Here is a 17187-nt window from a genome sequence, read left to right as displayed (position 1 = left end):
CCAGTGGGGTACCGCCAGGTTCAGTGCTGGGACCCCAGCTATTTACAATATACATTAAGACTTAGACGAAGGAATTGAATGTAATATCTCCAAGTTTTCAGATGACACTAAGCTGGGTGGCAGTGTGAGCTGTGAGAAGGATGCTAAGAGGCTGCAGGGTGACTTGGACAGGTCAGATGAGTGGGCAAATGCATGGCAGATGCAGTATAATGTGGATAAATGTGAGGTTATCCACTTTGGTGGCAAAAACAGGAAGGCAGAATATTATCTGAATGGTGACAGATTAGGAAAAGGGGAGGTGCAATGAGACCTGGATGTCATGGTACATCAGTCATTGAAAGTTGTTATGTAGGTACAGCAGATGGTGAAGGCAAATGGCATATTGGCCTTCATAGCGAGAGGATTTGAGTATAGGAGCAGGGAAGTCTTACTGCAGTTGTACAGGGCCTTGGTGAGGCCACACCTTGAATATTACGTACAGTTTTGATCTCCTAATCTGAGGAAGGACATTCTTGCTATTGAGGGAGTGCAGCGAAGGTTCACCAAACTGATTCCCGGGATGGCAGTACTGACATATGAAGAAAGACTGGATCGACTAGACTTATATTCACTGGAATTTAGGAGAATGAGAGGGGATCTCATAGAAACATATAAAATTCTGACGGGATTGGACAGGTTAGGTGCAGGAAGAATCTTCCTGATGTTGGGGAAGTCCAGGACCAGGGGTCACAGTCTAAGGTTAAGGGGTAAACCATTTAGGACCGAGATGAGGGGAAACTTCTTCACTCAGAAAATTTTGACTCTGTGGAATTCTCTACCACAGAAAGTTGTTGAGGCCAGTTCGTTAGATATATTCAAAAGGGAGTTAGATGTGGCCCTTACGGCTAAAGGGATCAAGGGGTATGGAGAGAAGGCAGGAATGGGGTACTGAAGTTGCATGATCAGCCATGATTATATTGAATGGTGGTGCAGGCTCGAAGGGTCAAATGGCCTACTCCTGCACCTATTTTCTATGTTTTTATCTCTGTAAACTCCTTGCAGCCCTACAACCCTCCATGATGTATGCATGCCTCCAATTCTGGCCTCTTGTGTATCCCCGATTTCCTTCGTTCCACCTTTGGCGCCTGTGCCTTCAGTTCTGGAATTCCCTCCTTAAACCTCTCCACCTCTCTCTCCTCCTTTAAGATGCTCCTGAAAACCTACCTCTTTGACCAAGCTTTTGGTCATCAGTCTTAATATCTCCTTCATTGGCTTGGTCAATATTTGGCTGATTATGTTGCTGTGAAGTGCCTTGGGATATTTTACTACGTTAAAGGTACTATATTGTTAAATTCAGGAATTGAATCCGTGAGCTTCTCTTTTTTGGGGTTCGCAGGGTGGAAGTAAGTTATTCTGAACACACGCTCTTTTTTGAATGCACAATTAATGTCGCTACCCACCCCCCCCAATGGAAAGATTACAGGGCTGATTCTTGAGGCTTTTTGGCTCAGCACCACACTGGGCAGTACTCCAACCCATTCTGTCATTGGATTTTAACACTGATAAAGTGACTTCAAATTATCCTCCTCTTATGGTGCCAGCTGTGGTTCAGTAGGTAGCACGCTTGCTTTTTTGTCAGCTAGGTCGTGGGTTCAAGTCCCACTCCAGAGATTTGAGCACGTAAATCTAAGCTAGCGCTCCCACTGCATTACTGTTGGAGGTGCCATCTTTGAAATGTGACTTTAAACCAAGGCCCTGTCAGGTAAATGTAAAAGATCCCACGACACTATTTCAAAGAAGAACAGCAGAGTTCTTTCTCCCCGGTGTCCTGGCTAATATTTATCCCTCAACCAATATTACAAAAAATCTGATCATTGCTATGTGTGGGACCTTGCTGTGCGCAGATTAGTCTGCTGCGTTTCCCATTTTATTTCAAAAGCACTTCCTTGGCTGCAGAGCACCTCGGGATGTCCTGAGGTTGTGAAAGGCTCTACATAAATGCAAGTTATTTCTTTATCGGTTATTCTGCATAAACCCAGTGTCTGTGCAAAATGTATTTAAATACGAATCTTTGTTATTTTAATATGTACATAAGCGCTAAAGTTCGCTAAAGAAAATCTCCCTCCCCCTCTTTAAACTTTTGCTTAAAGACACACAGTTATGTTGTAGTCAGTAGGCTTGTGCTAACTCCAGAAGGTCCTTGTGTTCAACGGTGCAACTTAAGCTGTGAATAAATCATGTTCAAACCGTGGTGACTTACGGCGGGGGATGTCCAACATATCTCCAGCCTTGGAAACCAAGGCAACTCAAGAGTTATTTGAGATGAGATTTCTTATTCACTGCTTTGTGCTAGTTTCTTGGGTCTGAAGGTTTGGAAAGGGCTAGTCTTGGTGCTGTTGCATCTAGCCTTGTGTCTCCTTGGGTGTAGAAGATTAAGGGGTGATCTAATTGAGGTGTTTAAGATGATTAAAGGATTTGACAGAGTAGACAGAGAGAAACTAATGCAGGAATCCAGAATAAGGAGTAACCTTAAAATTAGAGCTAAGCCATTCAGGGGTGACGTCAGGGAGCACTTCTTCCCACAAAGGGTAGTGGAAATCTGGAATGCTCTCCCCCAAAAATCTGTTGAGGCTGGGGGGATCAATTCAAAATTTCAAAACTAAGATTTTTGTTGGGTAAGAGTATTAAAGGATGTGGAACTAAGGTGGGTAGATGCGGTTGAGATACAGATCAGCCGTGATCTAATTGCCTGGCGGAGCAGGCTCGAGGGGCTGAATGGCCTACTCCTGTTCCTTTAATTACCGCCCCTCCCCCCCCCCCCACACAATCAAAATTATCTGTAATGCCACGGTTGATATTTGTAAGTGATCGGGACTTTGTGCTGACCCCTAGCCAACGCATTGCGCTGTCCCGCGAAATACTTATTGGAGGAGGCCATTTTATTTTCTACTGAGGCACAGGAGGAAATGAAGACACATGTGGACATGAAAAGAAGAGGATGAGCTCCCTTGAAAAGCCCAGCAGTATTTTCACGACAGCAGCCAGTCATCCAGCCCAAGAGGATGGAGTCAGCTTTGTTGGGGCAGTGATCAGAGTGCTGCAGTTAGGCCTGGGGCCCTGGCTTAATGCTGGAGTTGCACGTGGCATGGGTACCGGATGAGGGCACGATCAGTCTCGGATCCCTTCCCCTGCAGTCAATTAGCCTGTCCACACGTAACCGTCCAAAGGCCTATACACAAAGAATGTCCACTTGGGTGAGGCTGTGGTGGCACACGTACCTCTATGGCAAAAAGTCAATGCCATCAGGAAATGAGGGAAACAACATGCCAAACCGGCCAAGAAAATAAAAAAAACACAGACGGTGAAGCGAAGAGCGGGAGTCAAACATCTCGTTACCCATTATGGGGGAACTCAAGACGTTGAGTGACCTGGACTGGCATGGCCAATAATATAAGAGAGAAAAACACCTTGAATTCTGTGAATTCAGCACCATTCCGTAGTACCAAAGGGCAGAGGCTAAAACCACTGATGCCGATGAGAGTCTATTAACGAGCTTAATAACTGACGCACCATGTTCAGAGGGTAGCACTCTCGCGTCTGAGTCAGAAGGTCGTGGGTTCAAATCGCACTTCAGAGACTTGACCACAAAAATCTAGGCTGACACTCCAGTACTGAGGGAGCGTTGCACTGTCGGAGGTGCCGCACTTCAGATGAGACGTTAAACCGAGGTCCCGTCGGCTCTCAGGCGGACATAAAAGATCCCATGGCACTATTTCGAAGAAGAGCAGGAGAATTCGCTCTGGTCTCCTAGCCAATATTTATCTCCTCAGCCACCATCATTAAACACATTGCTGTTTGTGGACTCTCACTGTGTGCAATTTGGCTGCCACATTTCCTACATTACAACAGTGGCTATACTCCAAAAAGTACTTCATTGGTGGTAAAGCACTTTGGACGTCCTGAGGTTGTGAAATGTGCTTTAAAAATGTTAGTCTTTTTTCATCATGAGAAACAAACTAATTATCATCACCATTTCCTCCCCCCCCCCCCCACAATATCTGACCACCCCCCCGATTATCTGCACTCCCCCTCCCGGATTAGCAACTCCAACCCCAGATTATCAGCTCTGCCCTCCCTCAATTATCTGCACCATACCCTCTAAAATATCAGCTTAACCCCCAACCCCACACTTCAGATTAACAGCTCCATCCCCCCCCCCCCCCCCCCGATTATCAGCTCCACAACCACTCCTCCCAGATTATAGGTTCCATTGCACCATCCCCACACCCCCTCCCGATTATCTGTATTATCCTCCCAACTATCTGCACGGTCCCCCCACCGATTAACTGACCAATCCCCCCAATTACCTGCACCATTCCCACCCCGATTACCTGCACCAGCCCCCCGCCCCCCCCTCCTGATTACCTGCAGCATTCCCATCCACCTCCTGATTACCAACATCATTCTCACCCTCCTCCTGATTATCTACACCATTCCTATCCCCTCCGGATTATCTGCACCATTATCTTGGGAGAATATTTCTGGGATACATAAAAGCGGTGGAAGTCGTGGTTTTTATTTTGCATAAACCCAGTAAATCAAGCTCAGCCATTTTAACTGTCTTCCCAGAGCTTCTGCAAGGTAATAGTTATTTTGTGGGTGGGAGGTACCTGGTAGAATTTACTAATCATCCAGCTTTCATATTTAACCTAAAATCCAGGAGACCAGCAGGGGTAGGAGCTTCGGGTCTAGGAGACCAGCAGGAGTAGGAGCTTCGGATCCAGACCAGCAGGTATGGGGCTATGGGTCCTGGCTACCAACATGAATCAGGATTTTGGGTTTTGGGAATTAGCAGGAGTCAGGGCTTCAGGTCTGAGAGAACAGCAGGAGTCGGGGCTTTTATCTTGAGACCAATAGAATTGAGCTTCTAGTTGCAGAGACCAGCAGGAGTTGGGATTCTAGTTTGAGACCAGCAGGTGTTGGGATTCTAGTTTGAAACCAGCAGGAATTGGGATTCTAGTTTGAGATCAGCAGGAGTTGGGATTCTAGTTTGAGACCAGCAAGTGTTGGGATTCTAGTTTGAAACCAGCAGGAATTGGGATTCTAGTTTGAGATCAGCAGGAGTTGGGATTCTAGTTTGAGACCAGCAGGAATTGGGATTCTAGTTTGAGACCAGCAGGAGTTGGGATTCTAGTTTGAGACCAGCAGGAGTTGGGATTCTAGTTTGAGACCAGCAGGAGTTGGGATTCTAGTTTGAGACCAGCAGGAGTTGGGATTCTAGTTTGAGACCAGCAGGAATTGGGATTCTAGTTTGAGACCAGCAGGAATTGGGATTCTAGTTTGAGACCAGCAGGAGTTGGGATTCTAGTTTGAAACCAGCAGGAATTGGGATTCTAGTTTGAGATCAGCAGGAGTTGGGATTCTAGTTTGAGACCAGCAAGTGTTGGGATTCTAGTTTGAAACCAGCAGGAATTGGGATTCTAGTTTGAGATCAGCAGGAGTTGGGATTCTAGTTTGAGACCAGCAGGAATTGGGATTCTAGTTTGAGACCAGCAGGAGTTGGGATTCTAGTTTGAGACCAGCAGGAGTTGGGATTCTAGTTTGAGACCAGCAGGAGTTGGGATTCTAGTTTGAGACCAGCAGGAGTTGGGATTCTAGTTTGAGACCAGCAGGAATTGGGATTCTAGTTTGAGACCAGCAGGAATTGGGATTCTAGTTTGAGACCAGCAGGAGTTGGGATTCTAGTTTGAGACCAGCAGGAGTTGAGATTCTAGTTTGAGACCAGGAGTTGGGATTCTAGTTTGAGACCAGCAGGAATTGGGATTCTAGTTTGAGACCAGCAGGAGTTGGGATTCTAGTTTGAGACCAGCAGGAGTTGAGATTCTAGTTTGAGAGCAGCAGGAGTTGGGATTCTAGTTTGAGATCAGCAAGAGTTGGGATTCTAGTTTGAGACCAGCAGAAGTTGGGATTCTAGTTTGAGATCAGCAAGAGTTGGGATTCTAGTTTGAGACCAGCAGGAGTTGGGATTCTAGTTTGAAACCAGCAGGAGTTGGGTTTCTAGCTTGAGACCAGCAGGAGTTGGGATTCTAGTTTGAAACCAGCAGGAGTTGGGTTTCTAGCTTGAGACCAGCAGGAGTTGGGTTTCTAGTTTGAGACCAGCAGTTGGGCTTCCAGTTTGAGAGATCAGCAGGAGTTGGAATTCTAGTTTGAGACAAGCAGGAGTTTGGCTGCCAGCATTTATTTTTAAGAATGTCTCAAAATGCAAAATCCGTGAATCTACTGTTCATAGACCAAACAGGAGCTAGGATTTCACTAAAATTACTGTGTGGGACATGAGTTTATGAACACAAAGTATTCAGCCAAATCTCCTCGCTCAATTATTTTACTGGAGACATCTCCATCTAAAACATGGTGTCAACCATGGCTCAGTGATAGCACTCTTTGCCTCTGCGTCAGAAGGTTGTGGGTTCAAATCCCACTCCAGAGACTTGAGCTCGTAGGCTAACCTGAAATTCCTAGTGTAGTACTGAGGGAGTGCCATACTGTTTGGAGGTGCCGTCTTTCAGATGAGACTTTAAACTGAGGCCGCCTGCTCTCTCAGTTGGACGTAAAAGATCCCATGGCCACTATTTCGAAGCAGAACAGTAGAGTTGTACCTGATCTCCTGGCCAATACCTAGCCCTTAACCAACATCACTAAAAATCAGATTATCTAGTCATCATCACATTAATAATTGTGGGAGCTTGCTGTGCAAAAATTGGCTGCTGTTTTTTCTACATTACAGCAGTGACTGCATTTCAAAAGCTACAAAGCGCGTTGGGTGGTCCTGGGGCAGTGAGAGGCGTTGTATAAATGCAAGTTTTTTCTTTAAAAGAAATGAATAAAAGCGAGGAACTTCAAATGTAATTGTTATGCGCCAGTGTACTCTCAGGTTGTCAGTTTAAGTACAAGGAGACTCTCAGTTATCCATCAATCCACCAGGTGAGGTCTGGTCTGCTCCCTTATGGCAGATAGTCGAGATACACAGGAATTTCACAAGACGCATCACTTCAAGAGCCTGACTGGCACTAGAGAAAACGACGCAAACACTCTGAGGGGAGTGGGGTGTGGGGAGGGAGGTGATGCAGACGCCTGCACACACTTCCTTCCTGGTGAACTGGCGCAAAGCTTCAAGTTCTGCAGCGACCGTCCACCATCCGAGATACACCAAACGTACGCGTTAGTCGGGAAAGAAATTAACAGCCTTACAAATGGAGGTTTCAGTCGAACCCACTCTCCAGGTAATCATGGAGATGTTTATGTACTGTACATTTTTCTGTTATATTTATTTATATATATTATATATATATTTATATCTCAAACTTTTTCCTTTTCTTTCTCACACAATAGGCCATTTAAACACGGCACAAGTAGAAAAGTGCAATGAAAAATATACCACTTTTAAGTGCATCAAGGTCCTGGCATTATCCACAGCCATGGGACTCGGGAGTGTTCGTGCATGAATGACAACAGGATATAAAATAATTGTTAATAGTTAGAATCGGTTTTCATTCCACTGGCTCGCTAGCTCCATCCCACTGCAGGCCTGTGCTTGAGGGGAGGCGGAGGGGAAAGTGAGGGGCAGGGGGAGGAGAGAGACGAAGTGAAGGGGTGGTGGGAAGATGTCTTGCAACCGATCTTGCTTCCACCCACCCCGCTGCCGACCCCCCCCGACCGCCGCCCCCTTTTCCCCCTCGCGTCAGTGGCCACTGGCGTTACGGAATTCGCCGTTCTCTGTGATCTGCAGGCGCGGTGGAGGGTGCGACGACATCACGCCGTTCTGCTGGGTCCCGCTGCACCGGTCTTTCATGTGAGTCATGGCGCTCATCAGCCGGGAGTTGGTGGCCCCCATCGTTGAGAGCTGCCTCTCCTAAACAAAACAAAAAATATATAAAAAGGGAAGAAATCCGTGTTAAAGCCACAGCATCCGTCGCCAAAGAAGGCGAACCCCTCTGTACCCTGGAACAGCCAAGCAAACCCTCAAAACAATGAGCGAGAGGAAGCCAATTTATAACGGGACAATGGGGCATAAAGAATTGTCCAATTTGTGGAATGGAACATTGAAGATTGGTACCTTCAAGTCAAGGGCAATGTGACACCTTGAGCAGGGTCCAAGGACCATCTTTCCAAGCCTCTTCACAAAACTGTTCCACTGCAGGTGCCAATGATTCTCGTCGACACCCGTTCGGGCTCGGCTTTCGCACGGGAGCCGTACGTCAGCACCGAACCAAAGATGTGGAACATTGTGTTGAGGCCTGGGAGAAGGCCATGCTGAGCTGAGGGTGGAAAAGGTGAGAGTTGGGGGGAAGTCAAAGAAGAGGAAAAATACCTTGTTTGTTACATGTAACGGGACAGCCTGAGTCAGTAGGCCTCTGTCGCCATGGCAATGGCTCCCATTTCTCATTACAAAAGGAAATAAATAGGTGTTTTATCTTTAAATACAAAAGGGGTGAAGAAACCGGGAAGGGCATGTTTTTAAATACAGGTAGTTTGATCGGATAGTTAGATTTAATAGTGCCCATCAGAATGATGATCTGTGTTTGCTGCAGGATTGTGGTTGGATGATCCAGGGTACGAGGACATTTCAAAGCATTGGGAATCAAATCTACCAACAATCTACAACATCTCCGCTTTCACATCCCAGTGCAGTGTGCTCCTCTGTGGTGGCCTAGGCTTCGGGACCATTGTTCCTAATTAATGTCCTGAATCGTTATGGCGACGGGCAGGGCCTGCTTCGAATGTCGAGCTCAATTCAACCAACGTCTAGCTTTCCTCCTTGCTTGCTGTTTCAAAGCTCCAGCAGCGCGGTGGGGGGTGGCGTTAAGACCTATCATACTGCGGCTCCAAGCGGGCATGGACTTGAAACGAGCACATGCGTGCAACTCCCCACCGCCCCCCCCCCCCCCAAATCGTCATGTGCAGACCCTTTTTAGATGGGCTGTGGAGACTCTATGTATAGTTGTGGAGTAACTGGGCTCACCCACAGGCGCTTTAAAATATATATATCCGCTCCCTGACCGATTCATGTAGCCGAGGGGTTAAAATCAATCGTGAGCCCCATCTCTCTTTACCCTCCGATAAATACTGTTTAAAAAAAAAACGAGTCGCCATTCTGCGGTAAACGCAAAGGAGCATTATTGGGGGATCTATAGCGACATCCCCGCCCTCTATTTGCCTTCACGGCGAGCTACTTTCTATTGCCTTTTTGGATGGCGCTTCGCTCCATATTTTGCAGAGGAAGCAATGGGTCCAGGGGATCTGCAACCGGCTGGCAGAGGGCAACGTGCAGGGGTGCCATGCGTGTGCAACTCGCCCTTTATCATCTTCGGAGATTGCCTAGGAAGCTGAATTTTTTTTTTTTTAAAACCCCACCGAGCTTCTTCACGTGTGAGGGGGAGCCTGGCAGAAAACCGTTGCCAGCCCCTGCCTAGTAAGCCGGAATAAAAACCCCCGAGCTTCTTCCCGCGTGGGATGGGGCTCTCAGCCCGACACCACCTCTGCCACCAAGCGTCGCCACTGATTGTTAAGAGGATGAAGCAAAGCAGGTTGCCCTGCTCCGCCATTGCCACTCTGAATCGCAGGCGAGACGGCTTCCTTAAGGATGGCGCCGATCATTTTCACAAATACTCGCACCCGCCCCCGCTCCCCATCCTTTGCTCAGTGCAACCTCCATCTCTCTCCCCCCCCCCAAAAAAAAAACCTTCTCCTAACACCATGGCCAAAACTGTAAACTTGCGGGGTTGAACTTGTCGATACAAATTTGCGTCCTTGCTACCACATCTTTGTGCACCGACAATCCGCACTGTCCCCGCTCGTGATTGGGTTAAATTTGAAGATGTGTTGCACCCAATCCCGTGGGTTTCCCCCGCCTGGCGTGTTTGGTTAAAATTCACCCCTAAAGTGCCTGCAAGTCCCTGTGGGATACACCGAGTTTTTGGCATCTCGGGGGGCACCGTAGCTTGGACCACAAACACATGAGAAGACACAGCACAGAGAATGAAAGGCTTCAACTTGTGACAGAATGGAGGTCATGCAAACATCAAAGGGGAGCGACGCATGATGCAGGGCAAGAAAAGAAAACACATGACAAACTCCTTTTTGGTATCCGTCTCTCGTTACCTTGCATTTCCCCCCCGCCGCCCCCTCTCAGTCACTCTAAATTGGTTTGGCTCTTTGAATGTATGTGGCTGAGGAGTAGGGGGTGCTACAGATTGACATCAATGGTTGAATTGTTTCCACTACTTGCCAAGCCAACTTTAAGTTATATGTTTTCCACATTGCGGGCAATTCGTGCTGTGAAGTACTGCCGCCTGGGAACTGGGAAGGGGACTGTTCAGAGTCATTTCAAATCGTTAGCTTTCACCTCATAGTCTGGGCTGGACTCGAGGCCGAGCCCCAGAGGTGAAAGTTCTTGGTTCAAATCCACCCGGTCCCGTTGCTACTCAGTTTAAAGCTTTAATGTATTCTCATTGGTTTAAGGGGGGGGGTGGGGCGGAAATTAAGCAATAAGAATCCCATGTGAATCTGAAGGTGGCACTGTGTTTGGTGGGCCAAATGTGCTCACAGCACTGTCTCATATCCTGTTCTGGGGATCGGTTACTAGACTTTGGCTAGGCTTTGTTTGCCTGAGATTGTCTTATCGCTGCACTATGAATGAGCACAACAGGAACATTCTATGATAACATTCATGTGCTGTCTACTTCTGTGTGTGCGCGTGCATATATGTGTGTATTGTGTGTGTGTGTGTGTATATATATAAATGTGTGTATATATGTATACCTGTGCGTGTATCTGTGTGTGCGTACATATGTATGTATATATATATATATATATATAAAAATGTGTATATATATATGTATATCTGTGTGTATCTGTGAGTGTATATCTGTATCTGTGTGTATATATATCTGTGTGTGCCTATATGTGTATATATTTTTGTGTGTATGTGTATGTATGATGTGTGTAATATATATCTGTGCATGTATTGTGTGTGTATGTGTCAGAAGGGTAAAACCAATTGCAGCAAATAGTCTAAACTCTGTCCCATAACCTCTGGTCAGTGACCATTTTGAGGCTCCCCAGACTCTGGGCCTGATTTTGCTGCCATGGCGATGGAGAGGCCTATGCTGTTGGGAAGTGTTGGTAGGTGGGGGCAGAAGGACCTCACAGCAGCCTTCAGCCCACCAAACAGGCACTTGTTGAGTTTTACTGCAGCGAGCCACAAAGTACATTCGGAAATACCAACAAGCCAAAAACCAGTACAGAAATAGCCGAGATGGGAGAATGGAAGCAAGAGCAGCCTTTTAAATATATTTTATAAATCATGCCCGGTTAGAAATGTAGCTCTAAATGAAGGTGGAGGTGCTCCTCCAAACAACACTTCCCACAATGATGTACATTATACATTCAATTACTCCTCATATCAACAGAGCAGAGTCCTTTGATTGAGGGATATCCTCAGATTTGAATGGAAAGCAGACGATATTATATGTTGCAATTGATTCAACATGGGGGAAAAAGTATTTGGTGAAACAGAAACTGCAGAAACAGAAACCTTTTAAGGTGTGATTGAACAGCAGTGACGGACTGGGTCTGCTGCCTAGCCATTACGAGGATAAGACTCAATAATCTAAGCCTTGCCCTTTGACCTTATGAGCTGCCCTCAAACTGGCTGGAAAGCAACCAATGTTCCATCATTGCTCAGTGCTTGGATGATGCCGATGGATGTTTGAATGGACGTTGATCTGATGGTGGAGCGCTCCATCATCTCACATACAGTAAAGGCACATTAAACTTCGATGCTGCAAAAACCAGCGGCGATGGAAAGAAAATAAAAATGTATGCACGTATGATCGAGAGTGGAAGTGGGGTCACAACCGAGACACAAAATAGCTTTCCGATCTTTGCTTATGACGGTTAACACTTTAGCCTGAGGGGGGCCAAACTCAAAGGGAGTTGATCGGTTCTCAGCCAGACTGGTGGTTACAAAGCACATGGTTGTGATTTGGGGTTTACACGACCAGGTTCAAAGGTTTACTCATCCACTGAACCTATCTGAAGCCGGCCATTTGGCTAGAATTGAGCTGCAAACTGCCCCATACCCACTCCAGCAGTGGACCTGTTCAATAAGGTTGTGGCATGGATGATCGACCAATGAAGACCCAAAAAAGTCATAACCAGGCAGCATGTCCCCATGCCAATGCTGTTGGATGCTAAACACAGAGAGTTGGGTAAATGGATTGTTAATTCCATCTCCCTTGCCAATTCTGACTGGCACCAGAGCTGTCCAAAGGAATTGGAGCCACAAATTTCTCTCAAGTCTCTCCCAAGGCCGCTCCTTTCGACTTAGGAGGGTAGTGTTGGTTGGGAGAGTGAGATGGGCTGCAGCGTTACACTAATACACAGGGGGCTGGCTGAGAACAGATAAAACGCATAGAAAGCGAGGCTGGCGTAACTCCCACCTTGGATGATGGCTGATGGAAATGCTGAGCCAGCAAGATAGAACGGCAAATTGCAAATCTGTCACAGATCATACAGTAAGACTTCATAGAGAGCAAGGAACAGTACAAACCATTGAAACTTTCATTTTTAGGCAAAAGAAAAATCAAGCCAGGCAGCTACAACCAGTTGGCCACAGACTGAAAGCTGACACACATGCGATACAGACAGAAATCCAGCTTCAACACAACATCTTGGACACGCTTTTTGTGAAACTTTCAATCTAACAGGAGGCAAAGTTAACTCTTTGCTGGATTGGCGCGCATTGCGGACTCCAGTCTTTTTTGAGGTAAGGAACCCCCGCCCCACCACAATTCTTGATGAGACCTCTTGCCACTCCAGAATCTCCGTTACTTGAGAGAAAAGGCAGGGCAGGAAGATGGAAACACATGTGACTCCATTAGCTGACAGGAAGGGGAAGCCTGCTTGTGAGGTTAAGATGGGTGAAGTATGATTCTCTGTCCCCTCCCCCACCCACCCCCCCAACATCTAGGGACCGAAATTACTGAAATGGGGCGCACCTACCGATATAAATTATTTTTCTCCACTCCAATCCATGCGGCAGAGAGTCGAGCAAAATTGAGGTCTTAAAAGTTTATTTTCTCTGGGCAGCGTTTGGGGGCAGCTGAGGGACGGAAATCATGTGGGGTGGGAGGCAGGCAGTCAGCGCGGTGACGCCTATGACGTCAGCGCAATGTGGGCGTGCCACATCGTGCTGACATGTCACAATTTCTCTCCCCTTCAGTTAAAAAGGAGGATCGCTGCAAAAAGTTTAGTTGGGTCCACTGGGCCACCAGGGACAGTTTCGGCCGAGCCAGTGGCCAGGTACCCAAGAGCTGGGTGCTGGGCTGCCGAACCCGCAGCCACCATTGTCGGGCCGACTTCAGAGTCAGCCGACTAGTAAAACAAAATGGCGGCTGCAGCGGTGCCACGCGCAGCTTCCACCGGGGAATGCTGTCAGGGGCACCGAGCAGCGGCCGATCCGCTCCTGCGGGGCAATTTTCCACGCAGGCAGAAATGGGGTTGGCACGTGCCCGATGGGGCAGGAACACGGGCGGGGCGGTAGTGTGCACCGCCACAAAAATAAAGGACAATTTCTCAAATGTCGGCCCCTCCACCCCTACTGAGCGGTAGGTGCTTACCGACCCGTTATACGGCTCTTAAAAAAGGGCCAATTTCATCACCCTAATCTGTACTTTACATCCAAGTAACTAACTTTCCTAGACGGCACTCAATAGCCCATGGGACCTGCCGCTGAGGAGGCCATATTGTACTTGGTCGGGCCAGATTGCATTGCCTCTTTACTGGGATTATACCTCACACTCTTCTTTCTTTTAAGGATAAATTCCAAAAGCAAAATTCCAAATTAAACTTGGCCCAACTGGGGAACATATCTGAATTCATTTGGTTTCGGCAGCCCAGCTTTTCACTGCAGTTTAGTACAATTGTTTTCTCTCCAAAGAACAGCCACCACTAAAAAGAAATTAAAAAATGGAATCTGCAAAACAGAAGGTTTGGAAAAAGACTCTGTGTCCAACATTTCCAATGTTAAGGTTTGAATATTGAGGGGGTATTCTCGAGTTGAGTTTGGAAACCTTCGTCAGCTGAAGGCTAGCTATCCTAAAGTAAAGTTGCTTCCTTTGTTGCTATGAGAAGATGCGACGTTTCTTAGTGACGTTCCTAACTAGGAAGATGTACTGTGGATAGTAACCTAAAGATGCTGTTTTCTGAGATCTATCGAAGTGAGAAAATTTGTCCATAATGTCAAGCTCCTTTTGGCCATCCAGAGTCAGTCACCTTGTGGCTCCACATCAGCTTGGACTCCCCAAGGGAGCTGGTCTGTGGCTGTGACTATAGGTGGTACATACTGGCAAACCTGGACACCAGGACTAACCTTTGGAGACGATCGACCTTTTTTGCATATTGAGCTGAAAGTCGGCAACACGACGTGGGATGTCTGCGCACTACAGGGATGGCATGGCATGTGGCGAGAGCTGGGTCATCTGAGGAAATACTGGTTGAAAGACAAATGGACACACGCACAGAAACTCACACACGCACGGAGACAGACACAAAAAAAAGAAGCCACACCACCTCACATTGACTTTGCAGACACGTGTGAAAAGATCTCCGGTGCAGTCAAAACCTTTCTCGTCTTAGCTCAAGACTCTCTGATGGATTCTCAGTCCAGGGTGCATTGGTGACCTCACAATAGTGGCTGAACCAAGTAAGATGACGACCTCAGTACTTATGATCTCCTCAGATAAGACTTCCCTATCCTCCGCGCCCCCCTCCCCTGACTCTCCAAAGAAGCTTCTTCCAGTCGTCCAGTGTCTTTAAACCCAGACGTTTCAAGCCCCTGTACTTGTACTTAAAAAAAAATCATCTCCATTTTTATTTTTGGGTGGTGGTGCAGGGGGTCGCTGGAGATGGCCAAATTGCAAGAGGTCCATGAGAACATTCACACATGAAGATGTTGTGTAGATTTGATTTCTGACAGCTCTGAAATAGCTGGCCTGCTGGAGATGTGCAACAAGGTCCAATTTCTGCCCCTTTCTACCCCCGCCCCTGTAACACATAAATGGTCACCATCAATTTGAGACTGGACCATCATCAATGATGGCCTCCATTTCGTATTCAGCGCTCTTTATTACCACCTTGGACGAGGAAAAAAAAAAAACGTGTAAAGCAGCTCCCTCGACCCAACACAGCGGCTCAATCTCAGGTGACCGTTGTTGAAAATTGGAACTTCTCACACATCTCCAGGACCCTCAGATCTTTCTGAAAGCCAGGGATACTGCAGCTTAAAAGATTTCTCCCTTTTTTTCTCGTACCTTATGGTTCGCTGCCCTCAAATGTCGGAGGAGGTACAGGCGGCGTAAGACACCGTTCCAGCCAAGTTTCTCTAGTCGCCTCCGAGTCGGTCAACAAGGCCCTCATGGCGCGACCATCTCCCCTGCCCCCTTCTGTATGTGAATGGAGCATTCTTTCCCTCGCCCGGCCAGCAATGCGCTGCGCAAATCGAAACCACCGGCCTGAGGTGTTAGCCCACTTACCGGATTCCGTGGATGATACTGAATGCAGATCCGGGTTTAATTCATATATAAATATATATATTTATATATATATTTAAAAAAAAAATTAAATGTGATCAGTGTAATACCCTGTTTGCCCCCCCCTTCCCGCCACCCCCACCTCCCTCCCCAACCCGTCGAGCCAATTTGAGAATTATTTTCCCTTGCCCGGGTTATCTACCAGAAGGGACGTCACAGTCTAAACACCGCCCTCAGTAGGTCCCGCGCCGATGGAAGCCGGAGCCGTGGCGACGTCAGACCAGCTGCTGCCCCCCTCCCCCTTCTACGCTGTACTCGAAGTGACGGGTCTGGCGGCGCATGTGGCGGGGGTCCCCGCGGATCTTCGCCTCGATCCGGCTCGAAGCGTAGTCCTTGGCGCGGTGAGGCCGAGGCGGCTGGGCGGCAGGCGGGGCCGGGAAGCCATTTTGCTTTTTTTTGAAGGAATGCTCCATTGACTTCCAGAGGGGGGGTTGAAACGTGTTAGGCAGGCAGATTAGAGAGAAATGCGGGGGTGGGGGGTGGGGGGTGGGGAGTGGGTGCAAGAGAAAATGAAAAAGGAGAAAACAGGAAAGGAAGGAAGAGAAATAAAGAAATTTACATATGTATTTGCAATATTAGCACTGTACGTGTCGGCACAATCTCCATACCACATAAAGGTATAATCTCACAATGCACACACGTAGATATTAATTTTACATATATGTATACACACACATGTTACAATAATTAAAGTAACAATGTTAGTTATTAGACGCTGGGTTGCCAAAATGGCTGTTCATCAAACAGTTTTTATAATCTTTCACAGTACAGGTGGCAAACATTACACAGGACACCATGACGCCCTGCTGGTCGCTTGACCTCACCGGGACCATGGGGGATCGGGAGAAGGAGCTCAATTTGAACCTAACTGGCCGGTCAGGGAATCCCACCGGATGGGGAAGATCATCGGTTTTACACCCCCCCCCCCCGCCGGATATTGACTTCAACGGAGAGAGCGAGATCTGGGCGGGGCGTTAAAACCGGCTTCACACCCGATCCTGTCAGACGGGTGGGTTAAGTTAAAATCGCACCCCACCCCCACCGCCATTACGCGACAACGCGGTTATTCCGGGGCGTGGTCGCGACCTGCAGCTCGTGATTGTTCTGGAAGCTTCTTTTTTGTTCTCGAGCGGCCGCCCATCGTTCCCCCCCGCAAACCACCACACCTTCTCTTCCCTAAGAAACAGTTATTTTATAGCCCCCCCCCAAGATGGAAGACTCCATCCTATTGGCTTCAAAAGCTGGATGGGTCATTAAAAAAAGATGCTCCCCTCCACCCCGCTACCTGCAGTCACATGGGCCTGGAACATCCAATCTCTGGGAGAATCACAGCTCTCCCTGCAGCGAACGGCTGATCTCCGACTGCGGTCAGGCGCATGTCTGAATCCCCGCCCCTTTTACGCTCAACCTATCAGAGCTACTGCCTCCCTCACGACAACCGATGACGTTGGCAGCAGACGCAGCCGCGATAGGTCCAAACGGGTGGGAATTCATAACACGTCTCGTGCCTGAGGTGGGTGGGGGAGGAGGGGCTAAAATGAATCCCCGGCAATATGCC

The 17187-nt window shown here is 47.7% G+C and overlaps 1 protein-coding gene across 2 annotated transcripts in view; it reads right to left on the bottom strand.

The window, feature by feature from the left end:
- Positions 1-17187, bottom strand: part of LOC139229825 (ras/Rap GTPase-activating protein SynGAP-like) — a 389857-nt gene that overhangs the window by 118641 nt on the left and 254029 nt on the right. The gene's annotated exons all lie outside the window — the stretch shown is intronic.

This window comes from Pristiophorus japonicus, chromosome 19 (assembly GCF_044704955.1).
Source record: "Pristiophorus japonicus isolate sPriJap1 chromosome 19, sPriJap1.hap1, whole genome shotgun sequence".
NCBI lineage: Eukaryota > Metazoa > Chordata > Chondrichthyes > Pristiophoridae > Pristiophorus > Pristiophorus japonicus.
This window is presented reverse-complemented; position numbering and strand designations above follow the sequence as displayed.